Here is a 13,598-nt window from a genome sequence, read left to right as displayed (position 1 = left end):
GAAGGAAGGAAGGAAGGAAGGAAGGAAGGAAGGAAGGAAGAAAGAAAGAAAGAAAGAAAGAAATGCTCAAGAGAAACTGGGCATGGATTATGAGTGTACAGTAGGCCAAGTCCTTTAATGACAACTGTGTTCACATTTTAGGAACCAAATAGCTGTAACACCTGATTCAAGAGCCAATTACATTCCCTCAATCATTAAAGGCTATGGCTAAAATTTTGCCATACAAGGAGAACAAAAATGGTAATTTCTAGTGGACATAGAGTATGGTCAAGGGTTGAAAATAAGATCAAAGTAAATTTCTTTCCCTATCACTCAAACTTAATGAAAATGCACGAGGAGAGTTAAATCTAAAATATATCTTTTACTGAAATGAAATATACTCTAATTAATTTCATTGGGCCATTCTACACATTGGTTTCTTAGTTAATGAAATGCCTCTACAGAATTGACCTATAGGTAAGTCTCTGGGATATTGTCTTGATAATGATTGATGTGAAAGTGTCCAGCTTATTGTGGGTGGTGCCATCACTTAGCAGGTGGTCCTTGGTCACATAAAGGCAGGGTGAGCAAGTCATGGGAAGCAGGCTACTTGATCCCTAGCTGATGGACTTCTTCTTCTTCTTCTTCTTCTTCTTCTTCTTCTTCTTCTTCTTCTTCTTCTTCTTCTTCTTCTTCTTCTTCTTCTTCTTCTTTCTTCTCCTTCTTTCTTCTCCTCCTCCTCCTCCTCCTTCTTCTCCTTCTCCTTCTCTCTCCTCCTCCTCCTCCTTCTTCTCCTCCTTCTCTTTCCTCCTCCTCCTCCTTCTTCTTCTTCTCCTTCTCCTTCTCTCTCCTCCTCCTCCTCCTCCTCCTTCTTCTTCTTCTATATTTTCTTTACTTACATTCCAAATGTTATCCCCTTTCTTGGTTTCCCCTCCAAAAAACCCCTATCGCCTCCCCCTCCTCCTGCTCACATCCCACCCATTCCTGCTTCCTGGCACTAGCATTCCCCTACACTGGGACATTGAGCCTTCACAGGACCAAGGGCATCTACTCCCAAGGCCATCCTCTGCTACATATGTGGCTGGAGCCATGGGTCCCTTCATGTGTATGTACTCTTTGGTTGGTGCTTTAGTCTCTGGGAGCTCGGGTGAGGGAGGTGTCTGGCTGGTTAATACTGTTGTTCTTCTGTGGGCCTGGGTACCAGAGGTTTTCCCTGGAGATCTCTGTCCAGACTAGGTGGGAAGGTTCCAGCGAAGGGAAGTGAGTGCAGGCAGGGAGACAAAGCCTCTGCCATGCCTTCCATGTCTCTGAGTCTCTCTGAACTGAGTCAGTTCAGGCTGAGTAGGCAAAAAGCAGACTATCCAGTGAGGAATGCTGAGGGACCTTGGGTGGTTCTTCCAGAGAGATCTCTTCCCACGTGTTACAGCTCTTGGAACAAAAGGGTCAGACAAAGGAATAGTTCTCGAATACCTTTAATTTCCTGCATGGCTCTCTATAGAGTTCTGGGGGTAACTTAGGGTTTGACTGCAGGCACCTCTCATTGACTTGGACTGATAGTTTGGGGTAAACCTTATTTGCTTGTGGGAGGGCTTGGTGCTATTCCTAGGTGGCTGATAGCCACGCCTCTCATGTGGGAGTTGTGGGGGTGGTAACTTCGACAAGAGCCAGGGTCCAGGAGACATGAGAGAACTCCTTTCATCCCATGTAAGTGAATTATCACTACCGGGTCAGGAGTTCAAGATCTAGCCTCGACTGGAAACCAGGCTATCTGTGCATAGCCCATTGCCCCACATTCTTCCTATGGTGTTGCAAACCCCTTCAGCTCCTTCAGTCCTTACTTTAACTCCTCCATTGGGGACCCTGTGCTCAGTCCAATGGTTGACTGCGAACATCTGCCTCTATTTGTCAGGCTCTAGCAGAGCTGATGGAGTTGTTTAGTCCAGTAATAGTTCTTCAGAAAGTGGAGCCTGGCAGTAGGAAGGATGATATTTGGAGTAGTACTTGAAACATTATAGCATGGCCCCACTTCCTGATCACTCTTTGTTTTCTGATTGTAGATGAAATGTAACCAGTCAGATTCTTTGCTTACCTTTACTGTTTCCTATGCCTTCCCTTCCAGGATAGACAATCTCTGAGCAATTGTTATCCAAATTAAACTCTTTCTTAAAAGAGGAAGAAGAAACAAAAAATATTGGCAAATAATATATGGAAGAATCACCTGCAAAGTTTACCATGCTGTGGACACAGCAGATATCTTTGTACATAAGTGCCTATACTTCATGGATTTTAAAAAAGCATTACTGTGGTAACATGGGCAGGATAGGCTTTCTTAGAAGCTCTGTGTCCCTCTGGTATGCAGTATATCTTAAAATAGCATATTACAGCTGACATGTTCATTTATAAAGGCAGAGTAAATTAGGGTTTTTTTTAGAATATTTTATTAACCCTTAATATTACAGAAGATTCCATTGATCTACATATCTGTTCTTTTTCCTGTCAGTACTTTAGATTTTTTGGTAAATCATAAATTCACACAGAGAAAAAATTCTCTGATTTTGTAGTTTTATAAATTTTATATCACTAATTCTGGTTATTTTCTACATCTATACCAAGTTGCCTTGTTTTTTTACACAAAAAAGTGATTGCTGACTTAGAACCAGAGTACCTTAAATATATAAAGCAATTTTGGAGGATTAGTACTTCAATAATATTGGAGTTTATTGTCTATAATAAACCTCTTTGAAATTAATAAAATGCTACTCACATTCTCTTTTAAATTTCAGTATTTTTATTGATTCACTTAATTTCACTCTTAAACATGTTTTTCAACTGTTTCTTTGTTAACATTTATTTTTACATAAAATTAAAATATTTTCATGTATGTTAGACATGTGAATATATGTCACCATAGAATAAATATAACTGATACTAGTATTGAAGTTTGATATGATGGGCATGGGTCATATTAGTTTGAATTGAAATCCCCATGAGGCAAGTAATATAAGAGTAAGAAAATGAGAAGGGCTTATAAGAATGGAGAGTGGACAAAAAGTTGTCCAGTGGAAAACAGTAAGTGTGTTCATCTTTATAACCTAAAGAGAGAGCAAGTCAGGTTAATTTAAGGAAAGTTTTATGAAGAATGGTAGAGTATCTGGATTTTACTCTGAATGGTATGAAAGGTATTAAAATTATTTCAATAAGAATAACATAATATGAGGACAGTTTAAAATAGTATGTGTTGTACAGACAACTTGTCTTATGAACCTTACAAACTACAATAACCACCAAAAAGCAAAGACATGCCTAATGGTGCCGTAGTGACACTGATATCATGAGAGTAACAAACCACTTTCTGACTGGATATAAGGCTATCAACAGCAGATAAAACCCACAACTAACAACACTCTCAGGGTCAAAACCTGTGCTAGACAGGTCAAAGGCCCTAGCAAAGAATCAACAACCATTGTACTAGTAAGTGGATGTATTATTAAACCAGTTTCTAATGACTTATCATTATACCCATAGATTAGCACACTTCCCAACCTTCACCACAGAAATACATGATAGTAAACACACAACTCCTCAATTTTCAAGGAATTAGAGACCACTGTGGAAGGCAGAACTCTAAATGGAACATCTATTTCATTCCCCTCTCATTTACAAGCACATTCCTCATTGTAAAGGAGAAGGAGAAAAGATCCCAAGAGATAGAGGTGGTGGATGACTAGAAAGAGACTTTTGGTGAAGATAAAACAATCATTTCTTTTAGACACAATAGAATGGTTGTAGATATGAATTTGTGGTATCTCTGTCAGCATGTATGAGATAAAATCAGACAAATTCAAAAATCATGTTGGGAAGTAAGCACAAAGTGCACCTCTAGTTGAAGAATGATTAACAATTGATAGCTGAAAGAAGAACCAATTGTTTAAAAGGAAAAATAAGGGTAAGAGTAAGGAGGTTTATTGGTAAGAAAGCTGTGCTCTGGTGGATACTTGCATATGGTGGATGTAAGCACAGGTATTACTAGACAGAAAAAAAAAACACAGAGTTGGGAGACACAGTTACAGGACTAGGAGGATGTGGGGAGAGAGGGTGAAAATAATGCAAATGCTTTGTATAAAATTCTCAAAAAGGGATTTAAAAACACAAAAAAGAAAGAAAATGTAATAAAAAATACCTAAAAAAAAACAGCAAAAAAACCCCTATGTACTATGGGAGGAAAACAAAATGAGAGCAAAAGGGATTATTGATAAGGCTAATAACCAAACCTGAGATGTTGTTTATATTCGTCTGCATAATTGCAGTCATTATATTGTAGTACAAAACAACAGATTATTCTAAGAGAACGTTTTCATACCAAGCTGTCTCTTCAGAGCACCTTTAATCTCATTATTACTAAGGCTGTAGATGAGGGGGTTCAACATGGGCATCACCACCATGTAGAACAGAGACACCACCTTGTTCTGGCTTATGGAGTAGCTGGACTTGGGCATCACATAAATGAATGTAATGGTTCCATAATAGTGACTGCAGTGAGGTGGGAGGTGCAGGTGGAGAAGGCCTTGTGTCGACCTTCAGTGGAGCGCATCTTCAGGATGGTGATGAGGATGTAGGAATAGGAGAAGGCTATGACAAACCCTGTGATAATAGCAATGGAGGCAGCCAAAAATGAGATAAGTATAGAGACACTGACATCAGAACAGGAGAGTTCTGCCAAAGGAGCAAAATCACAGAAAAATATGATCGATTCTATTTGGTCCAAAGAAGAGGAAAGAGAAAAAGTAAACCATGATGATGAGGGAAGCATTAAGGAAACCCCCTACATAAGATCCTACAACAAGCTGGACACAGACTTGTGTGGACATTTTGGTTGAATAAAGCAGTGGGTTTCAGACTGCCATGAAGGGATCACAAGCCATGGCAGCCAGAAGGAAGCATTCAACGGATGCAATGAAATCAGCTGAGCCAAGCTGGATGCCACAACCAGTGTAGGAGATTGTTCTCCTCACCAGCAGGAAGTTGACAAGCATATTGGGTGTGACAGTAGATGAGTAGCCTACGTCAGCAGAAGCCAAGTGGCTGAGAAAAAAGTACATGGGGTGATGGAGCTGGGAAGAGACTCTGATGAGAAGGATGGTGCTGAGGTTCCCAGACACAGTCACCAAGTAGATGCACAGGATGATGGTGATAAGGTGATAAGGACTGGGTCATCTGTTAAACCCAATAAAATGAACTCTGTCACTGCAGTGTGGTTCCCATCCAGAAGAAAAGCCATGGGACAGTATAGTTTCTGCCAAATCAAGGCTGTGGTAGAGAACAGAAAGTTATCTATAAATATTTCACTTCATTACAATTAATACAGACATAGAAATCATGACATACCAATGTATTATTCAAAATATTGAACCACCATTAATGTGCTTTTTGTCTGATAAATGAAAATTCTTTTATTAGTTTACCATCCATTAAAGGTATCACAAATCATTTATTGCTTTTTACAAACATATAAGAAGTACCAGCTACCAAAAAGTATAAGAAGTGGAATGATTCAATTATCAAGTATGAAATAGGCATGATGTACTACAGCAGGCTGTTTGCTGCCTTTTGCTGAGTTCAAAGTCATGTATTTCATTGCAGTGATGTTCAAGTTAAAATCTCAAATGCAGGCCTTGCATTCTGTTTGTTTTGAGTATAAAGTGAAAATATCAGTAGACTAAAGAGCCGGTATTTATTTGTGTCCCTTTAGAACATCACATACCGTCTACTGATTTATTATAAAGAAAAATGGGGGAGGAGACTTTTGGCCATAGAAAGAGAAAATTATTTTCCATAGGGAAAAACTACCATATAGAAAACTAACTATGCTTGGTGCTGTGTAATTGTGGAGAACATCAGAATAGCATTTTATACCGTGTATTTACATTCATTTTAGAGATACCCTTGAATTTTGTCAGAACAGATGGCTACATTTCAAAACTTAGTTTTTTCACATTTACATATATATTGAGGTCAGAGCTCTTGGTATGCCTCCATTCTATTGATGGAACCAGATTTTTAATAATTATTTTTGTACTACTTTGATAAGTAATTTTTATGATGGAGAATCAATTTGATTAAATCCATTTTGATTGTATAGCTATAGTTCCACAGCAAAACTCAAATGTTGGTGATTATAATTAATAACTTTTTATTATTTTAAACAGATTTAATTTTTCTAGTGTCAATTGAAGAAAAGAGGTAAAGTCATATATATTCAGACCCTTAAGCTGTTTTCATTTATTTGAAAAATGTTTTTATAAGGCAAGAATGATGATGCATACCTACAGTGAAGAGACATGAAGATCAAGATTTGAAACCTGAGCTTCTCAAAATTATTACTAATACTGAATGTTTTAATCAGCGTTTTCATTGTTTATATATTTGTGTGAAATGAAGCCTTGAAAATTATTTAAGCAGGAATCCTAGAAATAGCTTATAAATAATAAGTAAGTTTGATTTATATTTATTTAAAATAAATTAATACATGATTGCCACTATACCTAAATATTTAAAATCATAGGAATTTTCCTGGTAAGGTGATTTTTTCAGGTAAAGGTTCTTGCCACCAAGCTGATACCAGACATCAAGAGTTTGATTGCTGCAGCTCAGATGATGGCAGGAATGCTGTTCTTTAGCATCCACACATATGGTATGATTCCTATGAAAAAGATCAATATACAATACACAAGTTTTAATGCAAATATATTTATTGTAATTATAAAACACAATATCTAGGAACAAATTATTATTTAATAAAGATTTAAATCTTTGCTAGACTTATTGAGTGCTTACTAAATCATCAGCACAGTATTTACAGTTTTGTGGTTTTACTTTTATGCCTGACCCATTAATTTTTTTATGATTTTCAGTTTTTAAAATGAAATAACTTCAAGGTAAGTAACACACAAACACACACATATGTAACTTTCATTTACATTTATTTATAATAAAACATACTTAGTTCTCTTTAAAGGTAAATATTTAAAATTATAAGACTGTTGAGATGGCTTTTTAGGTAAAGGTTCTTGCTATCAAGCTGATATTCACACATAATACATCACACACACATGAATGAGTGTGTGTGTGTGTGTGTGTGTGTGTGTGTGTGTGTGTAACAATTAATGGGCTGGAAAAGTGGTTCAATGTTTAAGAGCACTTGATATATTTTATATTTGCATAGAAAGCATGTTTGATTTATAGCACCAGAGTTTCTCATATCAGCCTGTGGTTTCAGTTCTGGGCATCCAGTGAGCTCTTCTGTGGTTCACAGTTATCAGTCATGGATGAGGTACATGCACACACACACACACACACACACACACACGTGCATGTGTGTGTGTGTACGCACGTGTGTGTATATATATATATATACATATATATACATATATATACATATATATACACATATATATACACATATATATATATATACATGTGTGTGTGCTCACATATAATATTCATACACATAAAAATAGAAAAGAATTAGAAATAACCATAAGGAGTGCTGTACTCAATCTATTCCTTCTAGTGACATCACTATAAATGAAGGGTGGCCATAATCTTGAAGGCACATACAAATTAAGGATAGACATCTGGACAGCATTTCAGTTTTTCATTGGCTATTACAAAAAGAGATAGTTTGTGGGTGACATTGGTCAAAAATGTATCGTTTCTGTAAGTGAGGTCATATATTCATTAACTTTTAAAGAGATAATGCATTTTATTTCCAAAATTAAGAAAAATAGAATAGAGATTTCATTAAATTTACAAATGGCACTTCCTTTTGTAAGTTCATTATATACTGCAAGTGATTTTAAATGGATAACTGTCTTTAAAGTAACTTTCATTACCATGTAAAATATGAATGATATTATCACATTATCATTTTTTATTGAAATACACCAAATCCTTTCCCAGTGTCAGAGCCTTTTAAAACTAGAGTGTGATTAAATCAAGTCACATGATTTTCAATATAGGATACTAATCAATAAATATCCAAAATAAGAAGCTAAAAGGTCTATCAAGGTTCATCCAACAAAAGGTAGATAGACTCTTATCTCTCACATTTTTTACCTTTTTTTCATTTGTCCACTGTGATATCTGTGATGCTGGAAAATTTACTCCACATACAAAGCAGGTATTTGCATATGATATTCACTGACATAAGCAACCTAAGCTCTTCAAAGCTACTAGCCTTGTTAGTGTATTCACAGAATGCTGCATGTGTACATATTTAAGCATCATGTTAGTTTTGGGTCTTACCAATAGATGGATAAGTATGGAATCTTTAAAAACTGGAGTGTAGCTGGGAAGAGTGAAGGAAGGAGAAACAGTGATTGAGATGGATGTATTGTATAAGAGAATATATATATATATATATATATATATATATATATATATATATATATGTTTTTCAATACAAGGTTTCTCTGTGTAGCCCTGGCTGTCCTGAGACTCACTTTGTAGACCAAGCTGGCCTCAAACTCAGAAATCTGCCTGCCTCTGCCTCCTGAGTGCTGAAAAATCTATTTTGAATAAAATAAAACTCTTAGTTTTATTCCAAATCATTCTGAATTATTTGCCTATCTAAATATAACATGATTCCATAAAGTTTATTTATTTTTATTGTTACATATTTGCCTGATTCCTTTTCAGTTCATTTTATACCACATTTGGAAATATAGTACATTTTCAAAGAAGAAGGTATCTCCATTTACCAACAAAGTAAAAAAAAAAAAAAAACCTTACCTTCTGAAATAAGAATTCATTTCAAAATAAAATGTTTAAAATTACTGTGATTTTTATAGCTATACAGCTATCTCCACTGTCATAATTTATCACTGAATATAAGTCTCTGGTTAGGCTGCCGATTCAAATGTGAATTCAAATCATCAGGAAGATCATTACCTCATTCCCAGTGAGTATTGAATAGTTTGTTTCACACACACAATTAATTTTCAAAGACTCTGTCAATTTGTAGTAATACCTCCTTTTCCTCTTTATGTGAGTATTGGTGCGCTTTCACTTGGTAATAATGGAACGTAAAGGATCACAAATAATCTTAGGTAAATTGTTAAAGTTAATATTTGATTCATTTTGGTTTGTGTTAGAGAAGGCTAAACAAAATTTTAAAATGAGCTATTTTTGTTTTCTTCATTCATGTACACTGATTTTTCTCTTAGTACTTTAGTTGTTGACTTAACAAACTCTATTATGTAGGTGCTTTGGTGAATATAGAGAGGGATAAGATGCAAAGTTCAATAATGATTTAAAGCAACAATTTTTATAGGCAAGAGTATAACATATAATTGTTACCTAGAAAACAGTGCAAAGAGAGAAGTATGGATGTTTTACAAGTAGGAATTAACATTTCATAATTCCCACCTCAAAAATGTGACAGGTAGCAAAGCTTATATGCTATAAGGGAACAAAACAGGCTCAGTGATTTGCCACCTGAAGGGTCATCTCAACTCTATTGCTAATATTACTTTCATCAAGTTTTACATTATATCCTTGATATTACTGCAGTAAAAGTGGTTGAGCACTGAACAACAGTCAACTTTCATTCAAAGTGTCTCCTGTCCCTGTTAGCAGAGGAGAGGTAGTGACAGGATCATCACTGAAGTCTCTACTACATGAGCCTGGAGTATGGACCAGTGAATAACAGAAAAGACCCTGTATTAGAAGGTTGGCAAGTCAGGAAAGATAGTGGCATTGAGTCCTGATCATTGTATATATGTACTGTGGCATAATGGCACCTGGACTCACATGAACATATGCATAAACATTCATAAATACATAATCAAACAGAATATACATGTCAATTTCAAAGCTTCTTTCACTAAGTTGTGCTCAAGTACCTAACTAAAATATGTGTCTAAGACTCAATTTTTGTAGGATTGTAGATCTAGCACAAGGCTGTAAGTATACCAAGCAAGGATTCTACCAACTGGATTATATTCACAAATTATTATCTTAGGTTAATAATTTTTTATAGCTGGGCAGTGTAATCCCAGCACTTGGGAGGCAGAGGCAGGCGGATTTCTGAGTTCAAGGCCTGCAATTTCTATAATTTTTTATAATTTATCAAGTTATGAAAGTCGTTTTCTAAAAAAAACCTTACTATATTACCAAAAAATAAATAATGACAAAACAATATTTTAAAAACAAAATTAGATTTTTAATTAAGATCACTTTTGGCATTTTGCTTGCGATTTCTGCCCTTTGGTTAACAGCTTCTATGTCACATTTGTAGCCATATTGGTAAGCTTTCAATACATCACTGATCTCAAAGGTAGACAATGAGTTAGTATTAACAACATGTTAACTACTACTTGGCACTGTAATTTCAATAAAATTACTGTATCTCACTGGATATTACATGCAAAAATCTGCATAAATTGTCATTTAACCAACAGCACTGCATGCACAAACATCCTAGTCTTGAGAGAAACTGCACTGGAAATTCAATGCTTCCACGAGTAAAAACAGTCTTAATTTCAACACAGCAACAACAGTCCTCCTCCATTTAAAAAGAAAATGGCACTGTTTAACTTATGGTAAAGACCATTAGCGTCTGGGTATCATAACTATTTTTAAGCATTTCAGTTTAAAGTCACATAAAAAAAACTCTCATATTTAAAATAAAATCTTATTTCAATCTGTGAGTGAAATTTGCATTTTACTCTCATTTGAATGATTATCCCCTTCCCAAAGAAATGGATTTTAACTTTTTTTTTTTTGAGAGGTATCTTACCACAAATTCTAATTGTAAATGTATTCATAATTATTTTCAAAAGTATGATTTCTTCCTTCCCACAAACAATCCTTAAAAGCTTGTAATAAATATATAAATCTTATTTGCATATTTACAAATTTTGGAATAGCAAATATAGGCAACTCATATAAAAACACAAAACAAAACAAAAATATTTTGTTCAATGGCTATTTGTGAATTGCAAGGTACACTGTGTACCTCCCATCTATGGAAATAATCTAATCTTAAGAAAAACGAGTCCATATCAAGTAAAATCTTGACAATCTGTCTGGGTGCCTGCCAATAGGTTTGTTTACCCTAAACAAAGTCACACTCGATTGTGTGTGCGCAATCTTTACAGAAACAGCATATGCACCCCGTGCACCCACATGGGCTCCCCATGCTGAGATGCAGCTCTCTGTCTGGAGAGGAAGTTTGCTGGAATAAAGCCAGTGGTAACCATGACAGCAAGCTTCCAGGTTCTCAAAATGACCAAACACTTTGGTGTTGATACAATGTATTCCCTGTGGCCTCAAATGTACAAAATATACATTTCCAGGTCTTTTAATTTCTTTCTTTCCTCCCTCCTTCCTTCCTTCCTTCCTTCCTTCCTTCCTTCCTTCCTTCCTTCCTTCCTTCCTTCCTCCCTTCCTTTCTCTCTTTCAAGTTAAGTCTGGGGTTTAAAGGATGACAGAGCGGACTACGAGGCATCGAGCAGGTGGGCTCAGTGCTCAGTTCTGGTGGCTCGAGGTATTTGGAGTGGGAGAAGCTGTGGTTGCACACTATGCACTGGAACGGCTTGGCACCCGTGTGCTTCCTGTAGTGGCTGGTCAGCTTGTCTGACCTGGCAAACCTCCAGTCGCAGCGCTCCCAGGTGCACTTGTAGGGCTTCTCACCCTCACCCATATGAGTCCTCAGGTGAGCTTTTAAATGAGACGACTTTGTACAAACTTTTGTACAACCATTATAATCGCAGAAGTGGATGTGTCACTTCTCCAGATTTGGGTTACTCCTTCTGTTGTATCTGACAGGTTGGATATTTGGCGAATTAACTGGCAGAGTGGCAGGTAAATTTGGGTTGTGAATCACCAGTTTCGAAGCAATTGTAGCAGCATAAAACGGAGGTGGGGTTTTCACTGCAGCATCTCAGTTTGTCTATCAGGACTTCCATGCTCTGAGCTATGTGGTGATGGGGGAAAGTAGGTGGCTTGCTGTGGAAAAAACTGACTTGGCATGGTGTATGTGCAAGGAAGGGGCATGCCCTGGAACTGTTTCATTGACATCTGCATAACAGCAGAGGGATGTGTGTTAAAACCTGACGTAGAAACATTAAGGGTGTCCATTACTGCCGTCTGGTTTGTCGAACTGGGCATGTCTAGATCTGGTGTATTCAATAGCTGGTACAGGTGGTCCTGCTGGGAAGAAATGGAGAGATGAAGATCTGATATAGGAAGTTCTTGTTTGATGAAGATATTGATCACCTCCAGCAGCGCTGTGGTCTGGTGGGATCTGAATATACTGGTGAACTCACCACCTGGGAGAGCCTGGGTAGGGGACAGAGGAGGGGCTGTCTGCTACAGATCTGCCCCAGTCAGACTCTCTCAATCCACAAAAACAATTTAGGGGTTCCCGTTACAGGAGGGCATGGAGTTGGCGAGAAATGACAGACAAATATGAACACAAGGGAGTGTGGTATCTGAATGCATTTTTTCCAAGCAAACACCAGACTTTTAATACAGAAGAAAAACAAGAATACATTTGCCAAGTTACATCAACACAAAACAACGAAGATGCATACATTAAAAGATGGCAGGAGCCAGGCCTTGTTTACAACTGAGATTAGATTCAGCTAAACACAGGAGCCAGGTGTATGATTTCAATGCTGACCACTTTAATTTGGATAACAAATTAGAAGGCTCATTCCTAAGAAAGTTTAGCAGCCTGATCCTCTGGAGACCTATATTGCCTGATGTCATAAACCAATCAGGTAACCAGGTTATGAATCTTAGAGGAGAACTTGCTACTGACGCTTTGCTAGATCAACATAATTCCAAACTTTATTCTAAATCTTATCCTTTCGTCAACAGATAAGTGAAGTTCTCACCGAAGAAGCTGCCCTTTGTAGATGGAGACTTAATTACAAAACAAAGAAACTTGTTATAATACAGACATCAAATAATTGTGGGGAGTTCAGTCCAATTGATATGTCTATAACATATCCTGCACCTAAGGCTTAGTGAACATCTTGAAAGAGGGTCTGGAAGATTATAAAAGTAAGAGGACTAAGAAGTCTACTGTGAGACTGTCTCCTAGAAAAGACAAGGAAACTCTATTTATAATATCAACTCAGAAATATGGCTGCCTATGTATAATAGAACAATGACAACACCAATTGTCACGCAAAAGTGGAATGGGAAATCTCACAATGTCCAACCCTTATAATATTACTTTTTAATTTAAGATTTTGATAGTGTTCTATATGAGCATACTATTTTCATTATTTACATACCACCATAACCTTCAATTCCTCTAGTATCTTCCTATCTTTTGCTCAAATTCATAACTTCTTTATGAATATTATTTTATTCACCCACCCTACTGAATCCATTTATTATTGGTGTGATGTACATGTCCTCAGACATGGCCACTTGAAACTGGATAACATCAAAGGCTTATCCCTGGAAAAGACTTATTTTTCTCTCAGCATCCCATTGACTCCCTGTGATTCTTCAACTACAGGTATGGCTGTGTAATATTTCCTGCTTCCACAAGGGCATTTCAATTGATGTTTTCATTGTTTAGTTACTGCTTATGTTGATGT

General features: G+C 36.6%; 2 pseudogenes; both read right to left on the bottom strand.

Moving 5' to 3' along the window:
- Positions 1-4,319: 4,319 nt before the first annotated feature.
- LOC110299365 lies at positions 4,320-5,257 on the bottom strand (annotated as a pseudogene).
- A 1,369-nt stretch (positions 5,258-6,626) lies between these two features.
- LOC110298034 lies at positions 6,627-13,419 on the bottom strand (annotated as a pseudogene).
- Between the last annotated feature and the right edge of the window lie 179 nt (positions 13,420-13,598).

Source organism: Mus caroli, chromosome 7 (genome assembly GCF_900094665.2).
Source record: "Mus caroli chromosome 7, CAROLI_EIJ_v1.1, whole genome shotgun sequence".
NCBI classification, from domain to species: domain Eukaryota; kingdom Metazoa; phylum Chordata; class Mammalia; order Rodentia; family Muridae; genus Mus; species Mus caroli.
Note: the sequence above shows the minus strand (reverse complement) of the source record. Positions and strands in the feature narration are given on the sequence as shown.